The sequence below is a fragment of the Prunus mume genome, linkage group LG1 (genome assembly GCF_029339155.1).
Source record: "Prunus mume cultivar Tortuosa linkage group LG1, ASM2933915v1, whole genome shotgun sequence".
NCBI classification, from domain to species: Eukaryota; Viridiplantae; Streptophyta; class Magnoliopsida; order Rosales; family Rosaceae; genus Prunus; species Prunus mume.
In genome coordinates this window covers 4844794-4868223 of record NC_142698.1, presented here as the reverse complement: position 1 = coordinate 4868223, position 23430 = coordinate 4844794, and the positions used below count along the sequence as shown (strand labels likewise).

The 23430-nt window shown below is 38.3% G+C and overlaps 1 pseudogene; it reads left to right on the top strand.

Moving 5' to 3' along the window:
• The first annotated feature begins 19716 nt into the window (after nucleotides 1-19716).
• LOC148920800 (G-type lectin S-receptor-like serine/threonine-protein kinase LECRK2) lies at nucleotides 19717-22747 on the top strand (annotated as a pseudogene).
• The last annotated feature ends 683 nt before the right edge of the window (nucleotides 22748-23430 follow it).

Sequence of the window (23430 nt, the reverse complement as noted above, 5' to 3'; positions counted from 1 at the left end):
TGTACTCACCGACCCCTGCCATTTTCAACATCATTTGGGAGTGAGGGGGACTCCGATGATCCATTAGAGGCAATAGATGCAGTCAATAGTAATTTGGATTATAAGTCGGTGATCAATTCATAGCCTGAGAAGCGTGTTGAAGACAAGGCCATTTTGATTGATCTTAACATTAGAGTGAACAAAGCGTTCTCCCAAAAGAACAAGTACTTGAAGCTGAGTCATAAAAGGAAGCTGAAAGCTGAGGAGTTGGATACAGTAATGAATGATGAAATTGAAGGTTGTTTGATGAACCATATGCGATGTGAAGAGCATGACAGTGAATTGGAGTTGGCATTCAACGAAGGATTCGAACAATTCTAAGCATTTGCGGCAACTACTCATACAAGTTATAATTGGGACTATGTGTCCGATCTTTGTAGAGAGATACTAGGCGATGGTGGTGACATGAATGAGCATAAACGCGTCAATTGCTTTCGGAAGAAGCGATCGATCGACTAAGTGATTGTAGCTATCATTTATTGGTTAGTTGGGGTGATGCATTAATATTACCTGATTAAGTATATTCCCTTAATGTCATGTTTCTAATTTAAAATAACACAAATATCATTTCATTTGCTTCATATATAATTATTGGGACTATGTATTGCAAGTCATCATGTGTTCCTTTTGTTTAACATTATATTTTGCAAATATCAAAATATTATTCAATCAGCAATCAATATCACAGCACGTTGGGAATCAGAAAAGCCCCATTATCATGTCCGTTCACATTAAAGAGTTGGCGTACTTTTTCTCAAAAAACTGATGTGAGCCATAAGTAACACACCATGTGCTATACATTGTTTAGTGAATGGTTTATGGTTTATTTTGTATATAATAAAATTCCAAATATTGCTGAATATTTATTTCATCTATATCATTGGGGACATGAGTGACCATAAGCACGTGAGACCTGCTAAGAAGAGGCATAATCGACCAGTGATTGTGGCTACCGTTGTTCAATTGGTTGGGGAGATCGTGGTATTGCTAAGAGGGAGCACGTAAAATGCTTTGCAATCAAATTTTCTTTTGTGTGTGGAATTATGAGTAGTTCAAATGTTAGTGTACCCTTTAATATTCTCCAACCGTTCGAAATGTGATTAGTTGCAATGTATTTTTATCGCTACTTTCTAATCATTATGTTCCAACAAAGTGCTTCAAGTATCCTTGATTCTGAATGTTTCTGAATCGTACACCTAATAACGATCGAGCTCAAATCTTAATAACGTTAAAACACTAGAATATAACATTGAAAAAGTAGGTCTCTTTGAAATGATGAGTCTTGCTAGAAATCATTACTGGTAATGGAAACAACACTTAGCTGCTGGAAATGCTGCATTAGCCTGTGATATAATCAATGGATCTTTGTTAAAACATAATTCACCATAAATTACCCATTTTACATGGTAAAAGTCATCGCTTCTTCACATAACTCAAAATTTGATACTTTATCAAATGCTTATGAAAATTTCTAAATAGGGAGAAGACATAAAATTAACATGTGTCCAAATTTCATGCAAGAATGAAACCAAGCAAATTTTCATTTCAATTATCAGTGGACATAGTAAGAGCTCATCGGTGGACATGAACAAAAAAATAATAATAATAAAACTGCATCTAGAAAACTTCACCTTATCATTAGTCTTCTATAACCGGCCGTATAATAGAAACATAAATCATTGATTAGTACATGCATCCTATAAAATTCGTCAAATAATGGGTCACTAAGATCTATTGGAGTTGATTCGTCATTATTGTTTGATATCTATATAAACATCAAACCGGATAAGCACATAAAATTTACCTATTCAAATTTTAGTGTTGTTATAAATAGTTTTAACATCTTACTTGTATGTGTTCAAATTTCTGAGGCGTATTGTCTTCTATCATGACCAATGTGTCCACATTCTAATAAATTTCTAATCCCTTGCTTCATTGCTTTTTCCTTTGCTCCCAAGTTACTCATTTCGACCTTCCTTTGCACCTTACTCTCTTAGGGTCTTTCATATATTGTGTTTGAGACGTGGACCCTCCAACTTCATTATTACTTAATCCATCCTTCAACAACTTCAACTTCACTAACAAACTTTTAGAGTCTCCGAAGTAGCTCACCATCCTCTTCACACATTAATGCATCCTCAACCACATCTGAAGCAAGTCCGGACATTGTACTCCGCTTTATTAAAAGACCAGGATCTACATACTCTTTAATTTCGCTGCTATTTGCATCCGACACCAATCCGCATTTTTTTCTTCCAACTCTTCAAAATATATTTATCGGGCATATATTCAATCTGGTCCCTTCTGAACAATGCTAGGATATGCTTGCAAATAATTCCAACAAATTCAAATCTTTTGCAGCTACATGATGTGTTGTCAGAATCTTTGACATATATGACTTCTGCCACTCTAGTTTCCCAATTTTTCCTTTCACTCACATTAAAGACAACTTTAGAAGCATCCTCTGTTTTGAGCTCTAGGAAACATGCTATACTTTGTGTTAGTTCTTGCTAAAACTTTTGAAACATTGTCCTTGTGTACAAGGTAGCCGTTTGTTTGTTCATTGGCATCGGTAGAATACATTGAGCCTCTTCAAATGCATCTACGTGATCAGCAACTAACTCCTTTTGACGTTGATGAGAAAGTGCCCTCTCAAATCGTATTATGAAATCCATCAACGAATTTCTCCTTGATATGTATTGCTTGAAGAAAGTATGAGAACACTCCGCTCTTGGGCTGCTTGACATTCTAGCGGCAAAAAAGTGTCGTGCGTAGGCTGGAACCCAAGATTCCCTTAAATCAAACATTGAACTTAGCCATGGATGGTCAGTCAAACCAGCCTTTGTAACCATAATATTCCACTTTGCATCAAACTCATCCTTATTGTCGGTATCGCATACGGCTTTCTGAAATTCACGCCAATACTCCTTATAAGCAGAATGTGGTAACTTAATAGAGAACTTTGATGTGATGTGCCATATGCAAAGTTGATGAAATGTAGTCGGGAAGGCTATTGAAATCACTCTAGTCATTGCCTCATCTTGATTTGTAATGATCATTTTAGGTTCGCCACCTGGCATGGCTTTCTTAAACTCCTAAAACATCCAAATAAATGACTCAGTCGTTTCATTGCTCAAAAATGCGCATGCTAAGACAATTGTCTGACCATGGTTATTAACTCCCAACATTGATGCAAATGTCAAGTCGTATCGATTCGTGTTGAATGTGGTATCGAATGCAACAACATCTCCATAAAACCCGTATGCCCGTCTAAAAGTTGCATCTGCCCAAAAACATTGACTAAATCTGTCATCGCCATCTCCCTCAATCTTGAAATAAAAAGCCTCATTTTTTTTCTGTTCAGCCATAAAATACTTGGTCACTAGTTCAACATTGTGGTTCCTCAGCTTCGCATTCACACTACATTCAAGATTGTAAATATCCTTTTTGATAAATCCGATTTTATCCATTCCTCCGGATTGCACCTCGAAGATACTTACCTTCTGATGAATGGGAATATTCACCGAGCCTAACTGTTTTGTGAGTACTTTTGTAGAATCTAAAATACGATGGTGTGATCTCAATAAATGCACTCTTTCTGAGGGTGTCATCTTATGATTGTGTCCCTTTGCAAAAAGAGAGATGGTATACTTCTTGCTCCCATTTGTCTTCACAACCACGATCTTAACTTTGTAATTGCATCTACTTATTCCCCGCTAGTCTTTTTCTCACTCGAGTTTCATCTTTCCTGTATGCACCTTGTTTGCAACATACAAATTCTTTCCTCAGAATCTCTTTCTCATTTTTACCCCAAAAGCTGGAATGAAGTCGAATACCAAAGCCAGCCAAGAATGCATGTCTATTATAGAAATTATAAACGAGGTGAAGTGAGTCAAACTTCATCCCAACAGCTGGGGTTTCCTCATTTCTTACTTCAGGAATGTAAATCCTCCCATTAGTTGTTACACAGTCATCACCTCTGAGCCCCCAGACATTTCACCCATGTATATTATTGAACTACTTCTATATTACTGCACAACAAATATTAATTCATTAATCAATCATTACTCCATTACAACATATCAATGCATTCCACTTACACAAAACATTGCTCAAATTGACACAAAAAACGCATAGCCTAGCATGTTGGATTCCGATTACACAAAACGCAAGCAAAATTTAATAATAGTTACGTCATCTCTTGTGAAATAATCTGGAAAAAATAACATTACAACCAACATGTTCAACTAAGAACACAAATGTAATTCAACCCAGCAATTACAGAACTTCACCCAATATCCTCTCCAAATGCTTACTCCTAATGCCATTAAGCCTAAGTTTAGGATCTTTTACCTACATTTCATAATTTCTCACCCCCACCAAAAACAATCAACTAAATATATTGAATATTCATAAGACGCACTATAGATGATAGAAATGACGCATTATTGATGCCACAAATGACGAATTTCCCACCCTCACAAAAAACAAACCAAATCAAATAAATCAATCCAGCAAGAGTGAACTTACCTCTCAAAGTCAATCGGGAGCTCCGAAGTTAGTTAGCTTCAGAGAATGTGGTGGACATTAGAGAAGACTTGGAGACTCCATCTCTACCAAAATCGAGGAACAACTGCTGCTGCAGCATCTAGCTACAGAAAGAGATATGCTACTTTGCTTTCATCTGGAATCTCATCTGCTGAACAAAAAAGAGAAGGGGTTTTCACTTGAGCCATAGAATCAAAACAGAGCAATGGCTAGGTAAGAGCCATTAATCATCATACCGAGGATACCATAGATCGCAAGCCTCCCAAGGAGCTGATGACAATGAAGCGACTATAGGGTTTGGGAGCTTTGGATCTTTCTAATTGTGGGTTTGCATTACATTCAAAAAGAGAGGATTGTGTTCTTGAGTTTTTCACAGAGAGGGAAAGATCTTCAACTAAAGTTGGGTTTCCAACGGGTCAGATTTCAACCCAGTTCTACATGCACCCTCTTCTAAAAACTCACCGTTGGATTTCATCCGACGGCTTTTACATACCCCTCAAAAACATCCCTTATAACTTTCCACTACTATAGAAGCACTCTGGTTGGAGAGTTAAAGGCCTACTAAAAACTTTGGACATTTAAGGCCCATTAATAACTTTGGAGACATATGAGGAATTTTTTGGTGTCCATTTATGAACAAATGGAGGAGTATTTTTAGAGTTTGTGATGGTTTTTGGGTAGCATTTGATCTCGATTGATTAATATTACAAATTTGACCTTCGGATATAAATATGGGGAAATGATCAAAAAGTCCTTAAAATACAAGATGCTTCTAAACCCGTCTAGCATGCTTCCAAATAAAAAGACTTGCAAGTCTTGCTTCTTTCACTCCACCGAAGATAAGGCATTTTTGTAGTGTGTATATGAATTTGCTTATTTATTTGTGTGCATGTGATGTGTAAGTGGTCTGCATGTGATGTGATGCGCATATAATATGTAAGTAGAACTGTCGGAAGGGAAACAATATTGTATATAAGGGAGAAGTCCCCAAAGTGAGAGCATTAGGATACAAAAAAAATTATTCAGTTGTAGTGCAGCATGGAAGAGAAATTGGCAAGACGGGACGAGATATCGACATTGGTGTCAATACAACATAAGTGAAGCCCTAAATTTTCAAACTGCAGGACTGAACTTGGGATCTCATTTCTTTTACTTTTTTTTAAAAAAATTTGGGTCAAATAATTTGGGGTGTACTTGGGCAGTGGAGTTATGAGTTTTGTGGTTCAAGAAAAGTTGCAAAATTAACCACTCTCTTGTATTTTGTGTGTATCGCTTACGTACCTAGCCATTTCCCTTGCACACCCTTTGCCCACATACTGTACGTACCGCATATGCCAAATATCCACGTATATAACCCTATGTATGAAACCCTAGTATCTATGCTTCATAGGTGGTAACAATAATTTTTTGAAAGAACAGTAGAGTGTGACTTAAAGCTTCTCATTGATTATTTTCTTCTTAAATGTGATATTCTTTAGTGAATGCCGATTACATGAGAGACACATTGTGACACGCCACTGTTTCTCCTTTATTATATTCTCTTCTAGCCTTTCTTGATAAGTCTTCCCCCCCCGTCTTCATAACACCCACCCACCCCATGCTCCAAAACAATTCTTCTGCTTTTCATTTTATGATCTATGCATATTCTTTACCAGCAAGTCTTCCTATAGAATTTTATACGCCATTTAGACTTCAAATTACATAACTTATGACCATGGACTATAAAGTCTTCCTTTTCTATTCCCTCAAAGACTCTAATGCGTTGGTTTTATTTTATTATTATTATTATTTTTTTTTAACGAAAGGAATGAAACTTCATTTCCAAATCAAAGGTACAAACTACAAGGGAGCCCAATAACAAAAAAATAGATAAAAGAAAAACAGGGGCTCAAACATAACAAAACAAAGCCCAATCTAAAATACCAAAAGAGGAGGCCCCAAACAAGAAAAACCCACAAAATACACAAACCCTAATACCTAACCCTAAACAAAGCAAGTTGTCGCCACCACCAGAAAAGCTGCTGATACCACAAGAAGAGCAAGGTCCATGGGAACCAAGAGAAGAGATATGAAGAGTGTGGATTTTGGGGAGCAAGCCACCAAGCATCATACTCGAGCGATCTATCAAGTAGTGGTAAAAAATGACTATAGATAAACAGAGCCTACAAGCGCATATCGAAGTCTTAGATCTGAGAAAGGGTTGTTGGAGTAAAACAGCTACAACAATCCAGTGGCAAACTAAGTAAATTTTAGGGATAGAGGTCATTTGGGTTTGAGATTTGATGGGATGAGAGACATGGGTAGATGGAGTTGTGAAGAGGTGAGAGGAAAGGGAGATGCGGGAGAAGTGATGGGGCCAAAGGGAGAGGAATTTCAGATCTCATGCATGCCTTTCTTGGTTGGACCATCAGATTTCTAACAAGTCTTTCTGTTAGAACATAAAGCGGTACATGATATGAACTCATAGAAATCAATACGTTCATGCATCGTAGAAAATTGAGAAACCAAGTGTACATGAAAAAGTGAGAAATGGGAAAATTTCCGCAAAGAGAAAACTAGTCATCTGCAAACTACTAATCAATCAACACCAATCTCCTGCCCATTATTAATTGGCCCAACACGAGCATGGCTTGACTCCTTAAAGTTAAGGAACAACTCCTCCTAAAAAGAAATGGGGTTTTGACATTTGTCAAATTTCCTTTAACCACCAAAACTTCTAGCCCAGAGTTTAATATCAATTATTAAGAACTCATGGGTAGAACTTGCCTTGGAAAACCAACTTATAAGGGAAGGATTCTCATGAGCTTTTAAACTACTCTAGGATATGCTATTTTTGTAATGTGGGATCTTGAGTCCTAACAAACAATTTCTATGCAATTCAAATTCAATGGCACCCAACAATTATCTGGCAGAAAACCAAAATGCTTGACAAACTAGATCGAGAACATTTTGGAAACCTTGGCTTAGTAATTAGGTATCCTCCATTCTGGTTAGAGATTATGACCAAAGCTAACCAATGGCGGAGTCACGTGAGGGGTCCCATGCCCTTTCTCACCTCTCCTCCCGCCCCACCGTTTTCTTTTTTCTTCTTCCCCACAATTTCACTCTCCTTTTCTTTCTCTCTTTCTCTCTCTTTGTAAATGGTTTAATGTTTTATTTATTTATGAATTGAATATTGAAAGAGGATACAAGGGTTTTATATATACAACAATTAGAACTTGATGCGTAAAATTTGTAATTTAAATGCTTATTTCTTGATTTTTACTTAAGGGGATATTGGTTCATACAAATTATACACAAGAAGCTCTATGAGAACTTTGCAGTGTTTATGCTCTCATTCCCTTCAGTTTTATATTTTGTAACAGGCCCTCTCTAACATAGGGTGGCAATGGGCCAGATAGGGGTTGGGTATGACAATACCAACCCCGCCTTCCACTTCCCATCACCGGCCTCATCCCCAGTTAAGAGTTTTTGGGGAATCCTCATCCTCGTCCTCGTCAGGAGGATATCCCCCATACCCACCCCAAATCCCCGATTCTTGAGCTGAGATCAACACAACCAAATCCTACTCCAAAACCCACTTCTCCAAAGTGGTAATTAGGGAAAGAAAAAAAAAAAGTAAACAAACACAGGGAAAAAAAAGAGAGAAGAGAAGTGATCATTGCAACTCATTCAATATATAAACATCTAAATCCAATGACAACAGAGGGTGAGTATATATTTCTTTTTTGTACTGTTAATTAGTTGAATTGATGAACTCACAAACAACAACCAATTAACTTCTATATGGCCAAAATTACTAAGTCTTTTCTAAGCTGAAACATGAGGATTTGTTGCTCTATCAAATTCAACAAAAAAGCAAAAGAAAAAGACGATGAAGTTTGTGAGTGATAGACAAAGAGAGAAGAAGTAGGAGATAAAAAGAGGTGAGGAGAGGAGGTTTCTAATTTATTTATAAATTTTGAATAATGTTTATTGTAATAACCCAACCCTTAATTAGTATTTAATTATTAAACTATTAGGAGGAAAGGACAATTTTGCCCTTGGATCTTTTATTGAAGAAAAAGTTGACTTTTTGACCGAGAAAGAATTTGACAATTCCACGCACACCGTTGCGTAGAGCGCAACAAAATGAGTCCGTAGACAAGAAGTGGGCTCGAATCAGAGTTATAAGGAAGAAAATATGGTCAAAATAAGTAGAAGGGCAAAATGGTAATTTTGAAACCAGGATTTTTAAAATGCCGTCGTTGTGTCGTCGGAAAACTCAAAAAAATCCGGCCGAGACTGTAACATCCCAGTCCTAAATAAATTTTTAATTATTAATTTACTCAGGTAAAAGACTGTTTTGCCCCTGAAATATTTTATTAGTATAAAAGTTGACTTTTGATTCGTGAAGGAATTCAGGAATTTCATTGTCTTGTGGGAGAGTACAATGAAACGAGTCCGTAGACACGTAGTGAGCTCAAATCGAGTTGTAACGAAGAAATGATGATCCAAAGAAATTCATTGGCATAAGTAAATATCTCAAGTTCAGTTTTGTAAGACCTGCACTTCTGCATTACGGCAGTTCGACCAACCGACTTTAGGAGGGGATTTTCTCTCAGCTCCACCACCAATTCAAGCAAGACCGGTGTCAAACGAACCACCTCACTTCCCTATTTCAGTCTAAGCCCATCCCAGCCTATATCCCCGCCTTGGTGGCGGAAACCGCCATGAAACAGGCGGTTTGTTTTTGACAGAATTTCACGAAGCTCGTTTGGACCCCTCCGGCCACCGTTTCATGCGAGTGAGGTATCCTTTCTCACCTATTTTTCATGATCTAGCTGATGATTGGGTAAGAATTTATCAATTTTGAGCCTAGGTAGTTCGATTTTCGAATTGGGATTCAGCTGGTTTTGGGATTGCGATTTCGGCCACTTCCGGCCATTTTTCAGGGTATGTCCAAGAACAAAAGTGGCTCCAATTGATGTCCAAAACTGAGGGTCGGAAGCTTGGCCCTTGATTTTGAGACTTTCCGGCGAGTGGTATCGCTTTGGACACCCGGGCGCTACCGGCTCGTGGACAAAGTGGTTGAGCTACATTGTGTCCTAAATCGATCTCCTAGTTATCATGAGCACGTAGGTGTGCTCGGATTCTAATTTGGATACCTTTTGAGCTTCAAACGGATTTCGCCTATTGTGCAATTTTCGGGTTCAATAGGTTCGGATCGTTGGATCACAGTCAATTTCTTATATGTTGATCTGTGTATTTCCAAGATCGTATAGGATTCAACGGATTGTAAACGGAGTCCCGGATACTCCGGAAAGGCCAACCCTAGGGCTAGGTGTACAATAACCGTCCGATCATGTGATCGTGAGTAATCCGACTATCCGATCAAGACTAAACTCTCGGGACATGTGTCCTAGGCTTATTGGGACCTTTAGGGGCTCTTGGATTTGTGATAGGTGGTAGTGGACCCCACACGGGTCTCGTGGACCTAGGTTGGGAAGACTAACCACTTTGTGGACTGAGAGTCTTCAAAGGTAGTTTATCCTTCGAGAAGTATTAGAACGATCTTATACTTGAGAATTGACTATTATGTTAAGTGTTTTGTTATGTTTGGTTTATGAGTATACGTTATAGTGTTTTATGTTGATATTGGATATTAATTTGGTATTGGAAGGTTATGAATTATTGGAAGTTATTTATTTATTGTGTTCAGATGTGAAGAGTATGAGTATTTAATTATCTGTTCATTTATCACCTGCTTATATATTCATGTGGTTAGTTGTGTTGTAAGATTATAAATATAATATTGGAATGTTATGCTAATCAGAGATCAATGGTTGAAAAGGAAGAAATATGGCTTTTGGTTTTTATAAGATTTTGGTATATATATATATTTTTTAAGTTTAGTTGAGAACTAATTTATTGACAGTTTATATAAATGACGGGTTATGGTTTTCAAACCCACCGCGAGGGTACCCCCAAGTTGCCTTGAGACAGTTTATGCCCCACAAATTTCGGGACGCTGAACCGTGTGGTGCGAGGAATGCGGCTTAGATTGAGGTGTTATCTTCAAGACTGCCGGTTTGCAGCTCGGATTGAAGTGTTATCTCCGAGACCTGCCACCAGGATCAGTGACTACGGTCCCCAATCCTACCAGCTTTGGCTCGGTTGACCTTGTGTCACCTAGACCTACTAGGGGAATTGACGGATATCAGGAATTGATAGAAATAAGGGGGTATGCCTAGGTGGAGAGAATTTAAGATATGAGATGCTTTTAAACTAATTGAAGATTTTATACAATTACTACTATTTTCTTAAGCGTCACATTTGTTTTACAAGCGATAGATGGAAATATATATAGATTTTAATCAAGTTATTGATGTATAAATATATGTATATATATTTATTTATGAACTTTACGTGAGTTCGATACAAGGGTGTTCGGAGTTTATAAATTTTTAACTTACTTTATTTTATTTTATTATGTTTATTTATCTTTATCTTGTATTATTTTATATAGTATTAAATAGGTTAAGTTTTTCTAGCATATTTTGCCCCACGAGTCTTAGAGATATTCAGACCGTGTGGAGCAAGGATTACAGTTCAGGACGTGCCACTATTGGTGTCACGAGAAATTAATGGTTATGACTTTCCAAGCGTGATTACCTGATATAAATGCTTTTGTTTAATAAATTGATTATATATTGCCATGTGAGAAATGCCAGGAAGCTTGAAACAGAAAACTGAGATAAAATATGAGAACTAAAGGGGTTTTGCAACAAAAGAGCTACGTGTGGCTTGATCTCTCAATACGTAGGCAGCCTATAGTTACAAGGTGCAGCCACGAGTGAGAATGTTTGAGATTATCCTTGCATTATTGTTGTTCTGAAAGTTGAGATGAATTTGTTAGCAGATTGATTTATTTGAGTTATTGCGATCTGAGACCAGAATATTATGATGCTAAATTTATTTGGATATAATTGAATGCATGCTGAACAATTGAGTTATATAAATGTTTGATGACAAGTGGAAATTTTGGGAAATGAGTAAATTACAGAAACTCTGCCGAATTTTCGACAGAAGATAATCTTATTTTTAAAAATGGATTTTTAGTAGAAGGGCATTGGTCTTTGTGCCCGACATTAGTCAGGTGTCGGACACCCATGGGTTTGGCTCGGATTCCAAAGTGGAATTTAGGTCGGTCTGTCGAAATTCGGTTTTCGATAGGAATTAGGAGTTGGAGCCAGGATAGTTAGTTAGCCACGTGTCAAGTTTTAGTTGGGGAATCTATTACAATTACTGTTGTATCCTTGACGGTGGCTTTATTACCAATTGGGGGAGCCATTGTACGGGTTGTTGAGAAATATACAGGGTTTAGGGATGAGTTCACATCCACGACAAACGCCTCGATTCAATTGATTCTCATCATTAGGGTTTTGAGCAGCCATTTCCGCCTCCATCTGATGACAACGATGGTGACGGCTTTCGTGCAGCGGAGAGAGGAATCACCGAGATAGGGAAAGGGGTTTTTCTTCTGAGAATCGTATGCCCTTTGTTAAGATAGAATTTCCTAGATTCAACGATGAGGATGATCCAATTGAATGGATTTACAAGGCGGAGCAATATTTTGATTACTTTTCAATGCCCTCTGAGAAAAAGGTAAACACGATTTCATTCCATCTGGATAATGAGGCTCTACAATGGTATCAATGGGAGGAATGTGCTTCTTCTTTGTCCAAATGGGAAGATTTTACCAGGGCATTTTGCAGGGAATTTGGCTCTCATGGGTTTGAGGATTTTGCAGAGTCGCTCTTTAAGCTTCGTCAAACAGGTCCCTTAAAGGATTATATCGCTCAGTTCCGACGTTTGGTAACTCAAATCCGTGATCTTAGTCCGACTTTTCGATTGAGCTGTTTCGTTGGAGGATTAAGGGAAGAACTCAAGCATGATGTCAAGTTGCTTCGTCCTGCTACAGTTCATGAGGCCATGAATTTTGCTCATGAAGTAGATGCTAAACTCCAAAAGTTGAGGTATGCACATTTTGTTGGAATTTCTAAGTCAAGATTGCCTCTTTTACCCATACAAAATGATTTAGTTCCTGCGAGACATGAAATTGTTCCTAGGAAGGATATGCCTGTCAAGAATTTAACCCCTGAAGAAATCCAATATAAAAGACAGAATAATCTTTGTTTTTATTGTGATGAAAAATTTGTGAGGAGTCATAAGTGTGCAAGGAAACAAATCTTATTGTTGGATATGGGTTATAATAGTTCTAAGGAAGAGGAAATAGTTCAGGAATTACAACAAATTGAACAAGCGGCTGAGGTGAATGCTTGTTGTATCACAGCTTGTGCTTTGTATAGTACTCTGGCCCCTATTGCTATTAAGACTATGAAACTCACTGCTGTAATTAAAAACTATCCTGTTGTGGTATTGTTAGACTCTGGAAGCTCTTATAATTTCATCGATATTGGCATGGTTAAAAAGTTGGGTTGGAAGTTAGATCAGTCTCATATTTGTGATGTCATGATAGCTGATGGTGGACAAGTTCAGAGTAAGGGTTGTTGTGCTGCGGTGCCTTTAGCTATCGGGACTTATCTATATACCTCCGATATGTTTGCTTTGCCATTGGGAGGCTGTGACATTGTGTTAGGGGTTCAATGGTTGAGAACTCTTGGTCCAATCTTGTGGGACTTTGATAGATTAACTATGAAGTTTTGGCATGGGAATGAGCAAATTTGTTTGTCCAGTTCTAAGCCTCAGCCTCCATAGCCTATTTCTTGTCATTAGATGGACAAGTTGTTGCATTCAAGTTGTTATGGTGTGATTCTTTGTGCTATAGAATGTGAAAATATTGCCAAACCTGTGGATGATTTATCCTCAACACAACAACATGAATTACACGCCTTGTTGGATTCTTTTTCTGCTGTCTTTGGCACCCCAACTACTCTACCTTCTGTGAGAGAACATGATCATCGGATCCCACTGATTTCTAGTTGTAAACCACCAAGCATTAGACCCTATGCTTATGGACCACTTCAAAAATCAGAAATTGAAAAGTGTGTCAAAAAGCTGCTGGACTCTGGATTTATAAGGAACAGTCATAGTCCTTTTTCTTCTCCTGTTTTGTTGGTCAAGAAGAAGGATAGCACATGGAGAATGTGCATGGATTACAGACAGTTAAACAAGTTAACTATAAAGGATAAATATCCAATTCCACTTATTGATGATCTGTTGGATGAATTGCATGGGGCAAAGTATTTTTCCACTTATTGATGATCAGAGTAGAGTTCATCCATAAGATATTGAAAAGACAGCTTTTCAGACTCACGATGGACATTATGAATTCCTTGTTATGCCCTTTGGTTTGACAAATGCTCCTGCCACATTTCAAGATTTGATGAATGAGATTTTCCGAAATTGTTTACAGAAGTCTGTCTTGGTATTTTTTGATGATATTCTTATTTACAGTACTTCATGGTCAGGTCATTTGAGGCATTTACATACTGTTTTGGAAATTTTGAAGCATCATCAACTTTTTGTCAAGATGTCCAGGTGTGCCTTTGGGGTTTCTACTATTGAATATTTCAGCCACATCGTCTCTAGGCAAGGAGTTTCAGCTAATCCTTCCAAATTAAATGCAGTTGCTAATTGCCCTGTACCTACTTCTGTTAAAAGTTTGAGAGGATTTTTTGGTCTCACAAGCTATTATTGCAAATTTATTCCTCACTATAGTAGGGAAAGTTTCCCTTTGACGCAATTAACCAAGAAGGATGGATTTTTGTGGACTCCATAGGCTACTGCTGCCTTTCACAAACTCAAGGAACTCATGTTATCTCCTAGGGTTCTCGCCTTGCCGGATTTTACAAAACCTTTAATCATATTGAGAGTGATGCTTCTGGATCTGGTATAGGAGCTATGTTACAACAGAAGGCAAGCCTATTGCTTCTACCAGCAAGACTCTTGGCCCTAGAAACCAAACCCTTTCTACTTACGAGAGGGAAATGATGGCAATTGTTCATGCCATCACGAAGTGGCATCATTACTTACAAGGAAGACACTTTATCATTAAGACAGATCACCATTGTCTTAAATATTTTCTCAATCATAACGCTCACACTTCTTTTCAGCAAAAATGGGTCACCAAGCTTTTGGGCTATGATTATGAGATCCATTATAGGCAAGGGAGTGATAATAAAGTAGTTGATGCTTTGTCTAGATTTCCTATCAGTCACAGCTCTTCTACTGACCAAGTTCAAGTCTTTGCCATGAACAACTTGCCCATTGGAACTGATGTTTCTGGGCAGTATATTGAGAATTTGGCAATTACATATCCTTATCACAGTTGGATTGATGATTTACGATGATACAGTGAGGGTGATCCTTGGATTCTTAGTAAAAAACAACAAGTTATAGCTGTTGCTGGTCCTACACAATCACCTCCTCCACCATCTTTTTCTACAACAAATCATTTACTCAAGTTTCACATTGACAATGGTCTCCTTAAATATAACTCCAGAATAGTCCTCAGTCCTGATTTGGTTTGGAGGACCAAAGTTTTTGCTGCTCATCACTCAGGCCAACGGCTGGTCATGCTGGGTTCTTGAAGACTTAACAAAGACTTTCTCGAAGTTTTTATTGGCCAGGTATGAAACATGATGTGCAGAAAATGGTAGCTAAATGTCACACCTATCAACAACATAAGTATGAAACTATGACTCCTGCTGGATTATTGCAACCCCTGCCTATACCGGATAAGGTGTGGACTGATATCTCAATGGATTTTATTGTTGGATTACCTCCTTGCCAAGGGAAATCTGTCATTTTTGTAGTAGTTGATGGTCTGAGCAAGTATGCCCATTTCATTGCTTTATCCTATCCTTATTCAGCTGCTACCATTGCTCAGCTCTTTGTGGACCATGTGTTTAAGTTACATGGTATGCCTAGCTCCATTGTTTGTGACAGGGATCCAATATTTTTAGTGACTTCTAGAAAAAATTCTTCAAATTGCATGATGTCGTCTTATGAATGAGCTATGGTTACCATCCACAGAAGGATGGCCAAACTGAAGTGGTTAATCGGTGTTTGGAGACCTATGTGAGGTGCTTTGCTACAGCTCAACCCAAAAAATGGTTGCTTTAGGTTATCTTGGGCAGAATTTAGCTATAATACCGCCTATCATACAGCAACCAAGTTATCCCCATTTGAAGTAGTTTATGGTCAGCCCCCACCCACGGTTACACCATATGAGCCAAACACTACAAGATTCGCCAATGTTGACAGAAGTTTGGCTGCCAGAGACAGAATGTTGACCTTGCTGAAATCTAGTCCCCTTATGGCATAGAATCGAATGAAGACTCAAGCTGATAAACATCGCTCCGAAAGGGAATTTCAGGTTGGGGATAGGTGCATTTGCGATTGGTACTTTATCGGTTACAGTCCTTGGCTGCCCACTCATACCATAAACTTTTGCCCAAATTTTATGGACCTTATGAGATACTGGAGAAGTTGGGACCAGTGGCTTACAAACTCCAATTGCCTACTGGTTGTAAGATCCACCCCTATTTCATGTGTCTTGTTTGAAGAAGCATTTGGGAACTCACATGACTCCTTCATTAACATTACCTCGAATTACTGAAGATGGTATTGTGCAAGATGAGGCACTAGCTATTTTGGAAATGAAGTTAGTCAAACGTGGTAATTCTGCAGGGGTGGGTGTCTTAGTGCATTGGAAGGGTCACATACTAAAGGATGCCACATGGGAGGACTACCATGACCTCAAGGTTAGATTTCCAGATTTCATTGCCTAGGTTGAAGCTGTTTTCAATTCCAGATGAATCATGTTGCATTTGTTATAGCAACTCTGTTTTTATTCTAATAAGTTTTCAATGCTTGTAAACTTAGCTTCAAAGGGAGGGGTAATGATAGGAATTAGGAGTTGGAGCCAAAACTGTAAAACAGTTTTAGATGGTTAGTTAGCCACGTGTCAAGTTTTAGTTGGGGAATCTATTACAATTACTGTTGTATCCTTGGAGGTGGCTTTATTACCAATTGGGGGAAACATTGTACGGCTTGTTGAGAAATATATAGAAAACGTTCTTTGAGTTCTCTCTGTTCTTGGTTGATGTCTAAGGTTGAAAGATAGAGTCCTATCATTTTCTCAAGCGATTTCTCCATCCACCAGCCACCAAATCAGATGATCAAGGTATGGTTTCTTACCTATTTTTCATGACTTAGCTGCTGGTTGGGTAGGTTTTCATCAATTTCTAGTGTAGATACCTTGATTTTCGATCTAGGTTTTAGCCGATTTTGAGGGTGCATTTCCGGCCACTTCCGGCCAGTTTTTTGGGGTAGGACGAAGAACAAAAATGGCTCCAAATTGTGTTGTGAACCTAGGGTAGGAAGTTGGGCTAACAATTTTGAAGTTCTCCTGCCATCGGAATTGATCAAGCCACCCACGCTGCCGGCGAAGTGTGGCTGCAAGGCTTTGGTGGGGACCACATTGGTCTTAGAATGATCCTCGTGTTGTCACGAGCGTGTAGGAATTTGCGGATCTTAATTCGGACAACGTTTGAACCCCGATCAGATCTCGCATAACTTGTGATTTCTGGGTTCAATACAGTTGAGCCATTGGATCGTACTCCTTTTCAGATATGTTGATCTAAACAATTCCATGATCGTTTAGGATTCAACGGATCTTGAATTGGAGTTCCGGATACTCCGAAATCGCGAACCCTAGGGTTAGGTTTACGATAATTATCCAATCGTGTGATCGTGAACAATCCAACCGTCCGATCTAGACCAGACTCACGGGACGTCCGTCCTAGGTTTAAAAGGACATAAATGTGGGCATAGGAATAACTTTAATTTGATGGACGTATTTCTAGGAGCCAGGGGTCAGGGTTTTTGTGTTAATATTATTTTATTGAGTAAGTATATTAATATATCATTATGGTAATTGAATCAGGCACTCGGGCACCAGTTGACCCGCAGGAGGGACCTTCAAAAGGTCCAGTGAGCTCAGATCAGCTGTGAGTGGACTCTTTGCTTTCATAAATGAATTTATGAAATTCAATTACAGTATTTGATCTTGAATAAGTATCATTCAAATATTAGTGTTTTCATGATTTGATATGTGCCTTTAAATGTTTTAATTCACATGTTGCCGAGTAAGATATCCTTTATGGATATAGGAAAAAGGAAGTTCTAGCTTAATATTAGATAAATGGCAACAGAGTTCTAGATTTAACAGAAATTCAATTATTTATCAGATCTTTCGAAAATTTTATGTTATCTTAAGCCACCTGAGGTACCCAGAGATTAAGATGTTGCCTTCGGATATGACGATGTCCACAGACATCCAGGTTGCCTTGAGTAAATATGTTGCCTTTGGATTTTATTGGTTGCCTTCGGTTTAGTCAAGATGCTTGACAGTTGCCCCATGAGTTCTATGGTACCGGACTCGTGGCAGAGCGAGATATGCAGATCATGCTGACTTATGTCCTTGAATCCTCCGTGTTTGCGGCAAATATGCAGATATGCAGATCATGCGACTATACTCGCTATTGTAAATTTTGCATACTGGTTGTGGGTTGTATGTTTATGCTTGTTTTGATAGGTGTAAGTTTTGGGGAATGAACAAATTATAGGGGAGACTACAATTTTCGGTCGAACTTGCAAAGAAGGTTAAAGTTTACTCAAGAAGGGCAATTAGGTCATTGTGCTCGGCAACCTCCAGGTGTCGATCAGGCACATGGTTTGGCTCGAATTCCAAAGTGAAATTTGGTTGGGTCCTGTCATTTATATTAAATTATATATGTATTAATTTAAAATTAATCTTATAAATATCGAGCCAGGTTCGGGGACGAGATGGCAGGAATGCTAATACAATCCCGCCCGCACCTAACGGGATTTTTAAGATCTGGATCCCGTGCACTGATCCCCGCTTGTCCTCAAATTTCCCCATTAGGGCGGAGACCCAGCCCGACGGGGATTTTTGCCATCCCTACTCTAACATCAATTCTTAGCTCCGCCACTGAAGCTAACTAAGGTGATACCTCTAGCTATTACTAAGAGGAGCAACAAAAATAATACTCATGCAGTCTGACTTTCATATGTGGTTTTTTTTTTTTCCTTTTCCAAATTAAAATAATATAATAAGAAGGATTTCTAGTACAATCAATCAACATATCCCTTTAGGGATCGTTTGATACGGCGGACTGTCATAGACTAGGCTAAATTATGGGACTATCTTAGATTGGCTTGGTTTGTCCTAAGCTGGATAACACTTGTACTCAATTTGGTGTATATTTCATTGGACTATGACTAAATTATTTTTAAATATATACTTTTCTTAAAAGTAAGTTTTTTTTAATATATTATTTTTGGGGCATGTGGATTTTTTTAAAATTTTCTTATAAAACTTTTCTTCTCCAGGCATCTCTTTCTTTTTCTCTCTCCTGCGCACAACCCTGCTACTATGGGCTCTTCCTTCCTCTACTTCTCTTATTCTCAGTCCTTTTTTATCAGTGCATGTGAAGCCCAAATTGCTTCCACTTGGTTCATTCCCATTTACCAAGCATGGGACATTCCACACTTACATGGACCAATCTCTTTCTCTGTTCTACCAATATAGGGCAAAGGTGTTTTGGATTTCATTCAAACTTCCAACAATAGTTACTACCAAAACAATTCTCTAAAATGAGGAACTTACCAAAACCAAATGGGTAATGAGTGGAGAGGTCCATGATCTTTTAAGCAATTGATACAATTTGATCTTCAATTCAACATGCTCTTAACATCGACTAACATTATTGACTGTATCAAATTATTCATTGGGATATCATTAGTTTGCTATTCCTGACCAATGACGTTTTGACACGCATGACAACACTTCTACATCACAAGTAGGACTTCTACATTTATGCATTTGGAGGAAATTTCCACAGTTCGACCCAGTTGCTCTCAGTAATTTCCGTAAATGACAAGACAACACGTAAGTCAAGTCTAACTGATCAGCAGGGACGAAAATAGATTACTCTAATATTTATTTTTCTATTCTTGTTTTGTTTAATTTGCCTGGCATTGTAATGCGAAAACAAAGAGGCTCTCTCTCTCTCTCTCTCTCTCTCTCTCATCTACATGGCTTATGTACCGGCAGCTCTGTTCTTACTCTTTGCTTTAATTATCTTGATCAATGATAATATTATTGTACAGGCTGCAAGAAATGAGTCCCATGTCATCAAATTGGGTTCCTCTCTATCCCCGGATTCTAACCTGAGTTCATGGCTCTCACCTTCTGGCCGGTTTGCCTTTGGTTTCTATCGACAAGGCAAGGGCTTCACTGTTGGGATATGGCTTGTTAATGACCTTAATCAGACTGAGCAAAGCGTACACGGCAAGATGATCCGCTTGTCTCCTCCAACTCTATGCTACGGCTAACGAGAGACGGTCTGCTTCTTCAAACTGAGCAAGGTGAACAAGTACCCATTGCCAGTGATTTTTCAACAACAGCAAGTTCAGCTGCTATGCTTGATTATGGAACTTTGTAGTCTATGATAGTCGTTCTAAGGTTATTTGGCAGAGCTTTGATTCCCCAACTGATACCATACTGGGGGGTCAAAATCTGACTGCTGGCACATATTTGGTATCTAGTGTGTCTGCATCCAACCACTTTAGCGGACGATTTTCGCTGCAGATGCAGGATGATGGAAACCTAATTTCTTACCCGGTAAATATCCCAACCATTCCCGAAAATTCTTATTGGTCTTCCAACACTGTTGGTTCCGCACAACTGCTCAGTCTGAACGCATCAGGTTTTCTCGTTTTGATTCCTGAAACTGCACATCCCTTGGCAACTGGCTCATACCCTGCCCGTGATGACGGAACTATTATCCACTGTGCAACGCTGGATGCCGATGGGATTTTCATATTGTACTTGCACAATTACTCTGTGATGAGCCCCAGCTCAAGGGTGTCGATTGTTTGGTCCAATTTTCCTAACCAGTGTGAAGTCAAAGGTTTCTGTGGCTTAAACAGTTATTGTGCAGTCCTGGAAAAGACGAACAAAACTGAGTGTCAATGTTATCCCGGTTTTGTAATCAACCCCGTTGATATGTTTCCAGGCTGCTATCAGAATGCTAGTGACAATGGCTGCACTGGCAATGAAGACCCACGGCTGCGGTACAAGGTAGGTTCTGTCAACAATATATCATGGCCCATTGACCATCCTTATTCAGTGGTGCCATTGAAGAACCCGCAAGTTTGTAGCGACTCTTGCCTGGAAGACTGTAGTTGTAAGGCAGCGCTTGTTAATAATATATGCAGATTTGTGTAAATATAAAACAGATTAAATACGTCCAATTAAAATAATCACAATTAACAATAGGTAGATTAAAGGAGAAAGAAAGTCTGGCATGTGAACCCAAGAGAGGCACGATAAATGCTGTCCTAAAGCCGTAGACGTCTTCCTACGTGCAGATTATGGTGGTGTCTACAACTCCAAGATACAACCCAAAAGCCTCACAGGATGTCTAGTCCGTTATGCACGCCAACAGCAGACGGGTATGCCAAGTGTTGATCGATTGCCCAGGAAATAGATAAAGAGAATTGTAGGAGATGGAGAATGATGAGTGTAATTCAGATATGGAGTATGAGAGAAACAGAGAACTGTTCGTACTCTGTTATGAATGAGGAGTTCTTTATTTATAAGACTCCAGACACCCTTTTATAAAGTCACATCTATTGGGTCAACAAATATGACTCTCAAAAATAAATAATCATTACTGTTAAATATATAACAATAATAATAAGTTTTGAATTTTAATAAAATAAAACAAAATAATAAATAACTCACAGCGCTACATACTAATGGCAATTGCAACAAATACAAGCTACTACTTAGATATGGTATAAGAAGCCCAGATACAAAAGGATTCATCAAGGTAGATGCAACACACAATCTGCAGTTTCACAATCCAATGGCTGCCGGAAATTCGACATTGGTGAAATACGAAACCAAGAATAGTCATGGCTTGATTGTAATTCTTGCTGTGAGTCTGGGTTCCATTGCATGCGTATGTTTTTCCTTTCATCATATACATGCACCGATTTCAGAGGTACAAGAAGCTTTTGGATCATACCAAATTGGGATTGGCTGAAGAATTGTTCAGTTTACAATCGTTTTCTTACAGAGCTTGAAAACGCAACTCATGGCTTCAAGGAAGAGTTAGGAAGGGGCACTTTTGGAGCTGTTTACAAAGGAACTCTGTCAACTAGCAACAAAATTGTTGCTGTTAAAAGGCTCGAGAAAGTTGTGGAAGAAGGAGTGAGGGAATTCAAAGCTGAAATCACTACTATTGGACGGACTCATCACAGAAACTTGGTTCCGTTGCTTGGTTTCTGTATCGAAGGCTCCCAAAAGCTTCTTGTATATGAATACATGAGCAGTGGCTCGCTTGCACATCTTCTTTTTAATAAGGACGGGACCGTGCACCCTTCCTGGAGAGAAAGGGTAGGAATTGTGTTGGATGTGGCTAAAGGGGTGCTCTATTTACACGAAGAGTGCGGTGTGCATATTATACACCGCAATTTGAAACCCCAAAACATACTTCTGGATCACTCTTGGACTGCCAAGATCTCCGATTTCGGTTTGGCGAGGCTGTTAGTGCCAAATGATCAAACAAAGATAGCTGCCGGAGTCGAACAGAGAAGTGGTTACTTGGCACCTGAATGGCAGAAGAACGCCCTGATATCAGTAAAATCAGACATCTATAGTTTTGGTATTGGTCTTTTGGAGACTCTATGCTGCAGAAAAAACATAGAGTTAAAAGTTTCAGTTCCAGATGAGATGATTCTTTCTAGTTGGACATATAAATGCTTTAAGGCCGGAAAATTATACAAGCTTGTAGAAGATGACGAACAAAATGTGGATTTGAAGACACTAGAAAGAATGGTAAAAGTGGGGCTGTGGTGTGTTCAGGACGACCCAGCTCTGCGTCCCCTCATGAAGAACGTAATCTTGATGTTGGAAGGGACAACGGATATACCAGTCCCTCCATCTCCAGAGCTTCGCCAAGCCTGTTGACTGTTGATTTATCTTTGTTTTGAGCATTGAAGTAATGTATATGCATATATGTCAAGGGAATCAAATAATCTTGATTTGATTTATGGATATATATACCTAGACTCATTCATATTTTAATTTGGTGTAGCTTGGAAAATCTCTAGATTTCTTTCTTTCTTTTTAATTTTCTGCTGTTTGTATCATGTCAAATAAAACGTTTCTAGACTTTAATTGATTATAATTTTAATGTTAAGTAGATCCAAACTTAAGAGCATTCACAATGGTGGTTTTCAAATTGGGTCTCTATCCACCACTTTATAGAGAAAAATCTTTGGGGATCTAAAAGCATCTTCAATCTCTTAACACTACAAAAAAAGGAAGCAATAGTCACATTTTTTTAAGTAACTAATTTATTTTGGTGCCAATTATGGGTGGTCAACGCTCTTAACCAAATTAGTCACAATTATTGTTGTTTAATGATTTAAATATAATAAATTTTGATATAGCTGACACATGAATATTAATAATGTAATAAAATATAAGAGGATAATCTTTCCCATAATAAAATATTTACAATGATATGTTAATAAAAATATATGGATGGAATCTTTCTCACTAACCAAGGCTCTTTTCCTTTCCCTCTATATAATTAGTAATAGTTACTCTAAATAATAAATATTATAATAAAAAATGTGAGAGCATGCATGTGCATGTGAAGATGCGTCCAAACCAACCCCTTTTTTTTCTTTCTTTTGTAATTTTTATTCTCCCCATTTCTCATCTCTCCCAAC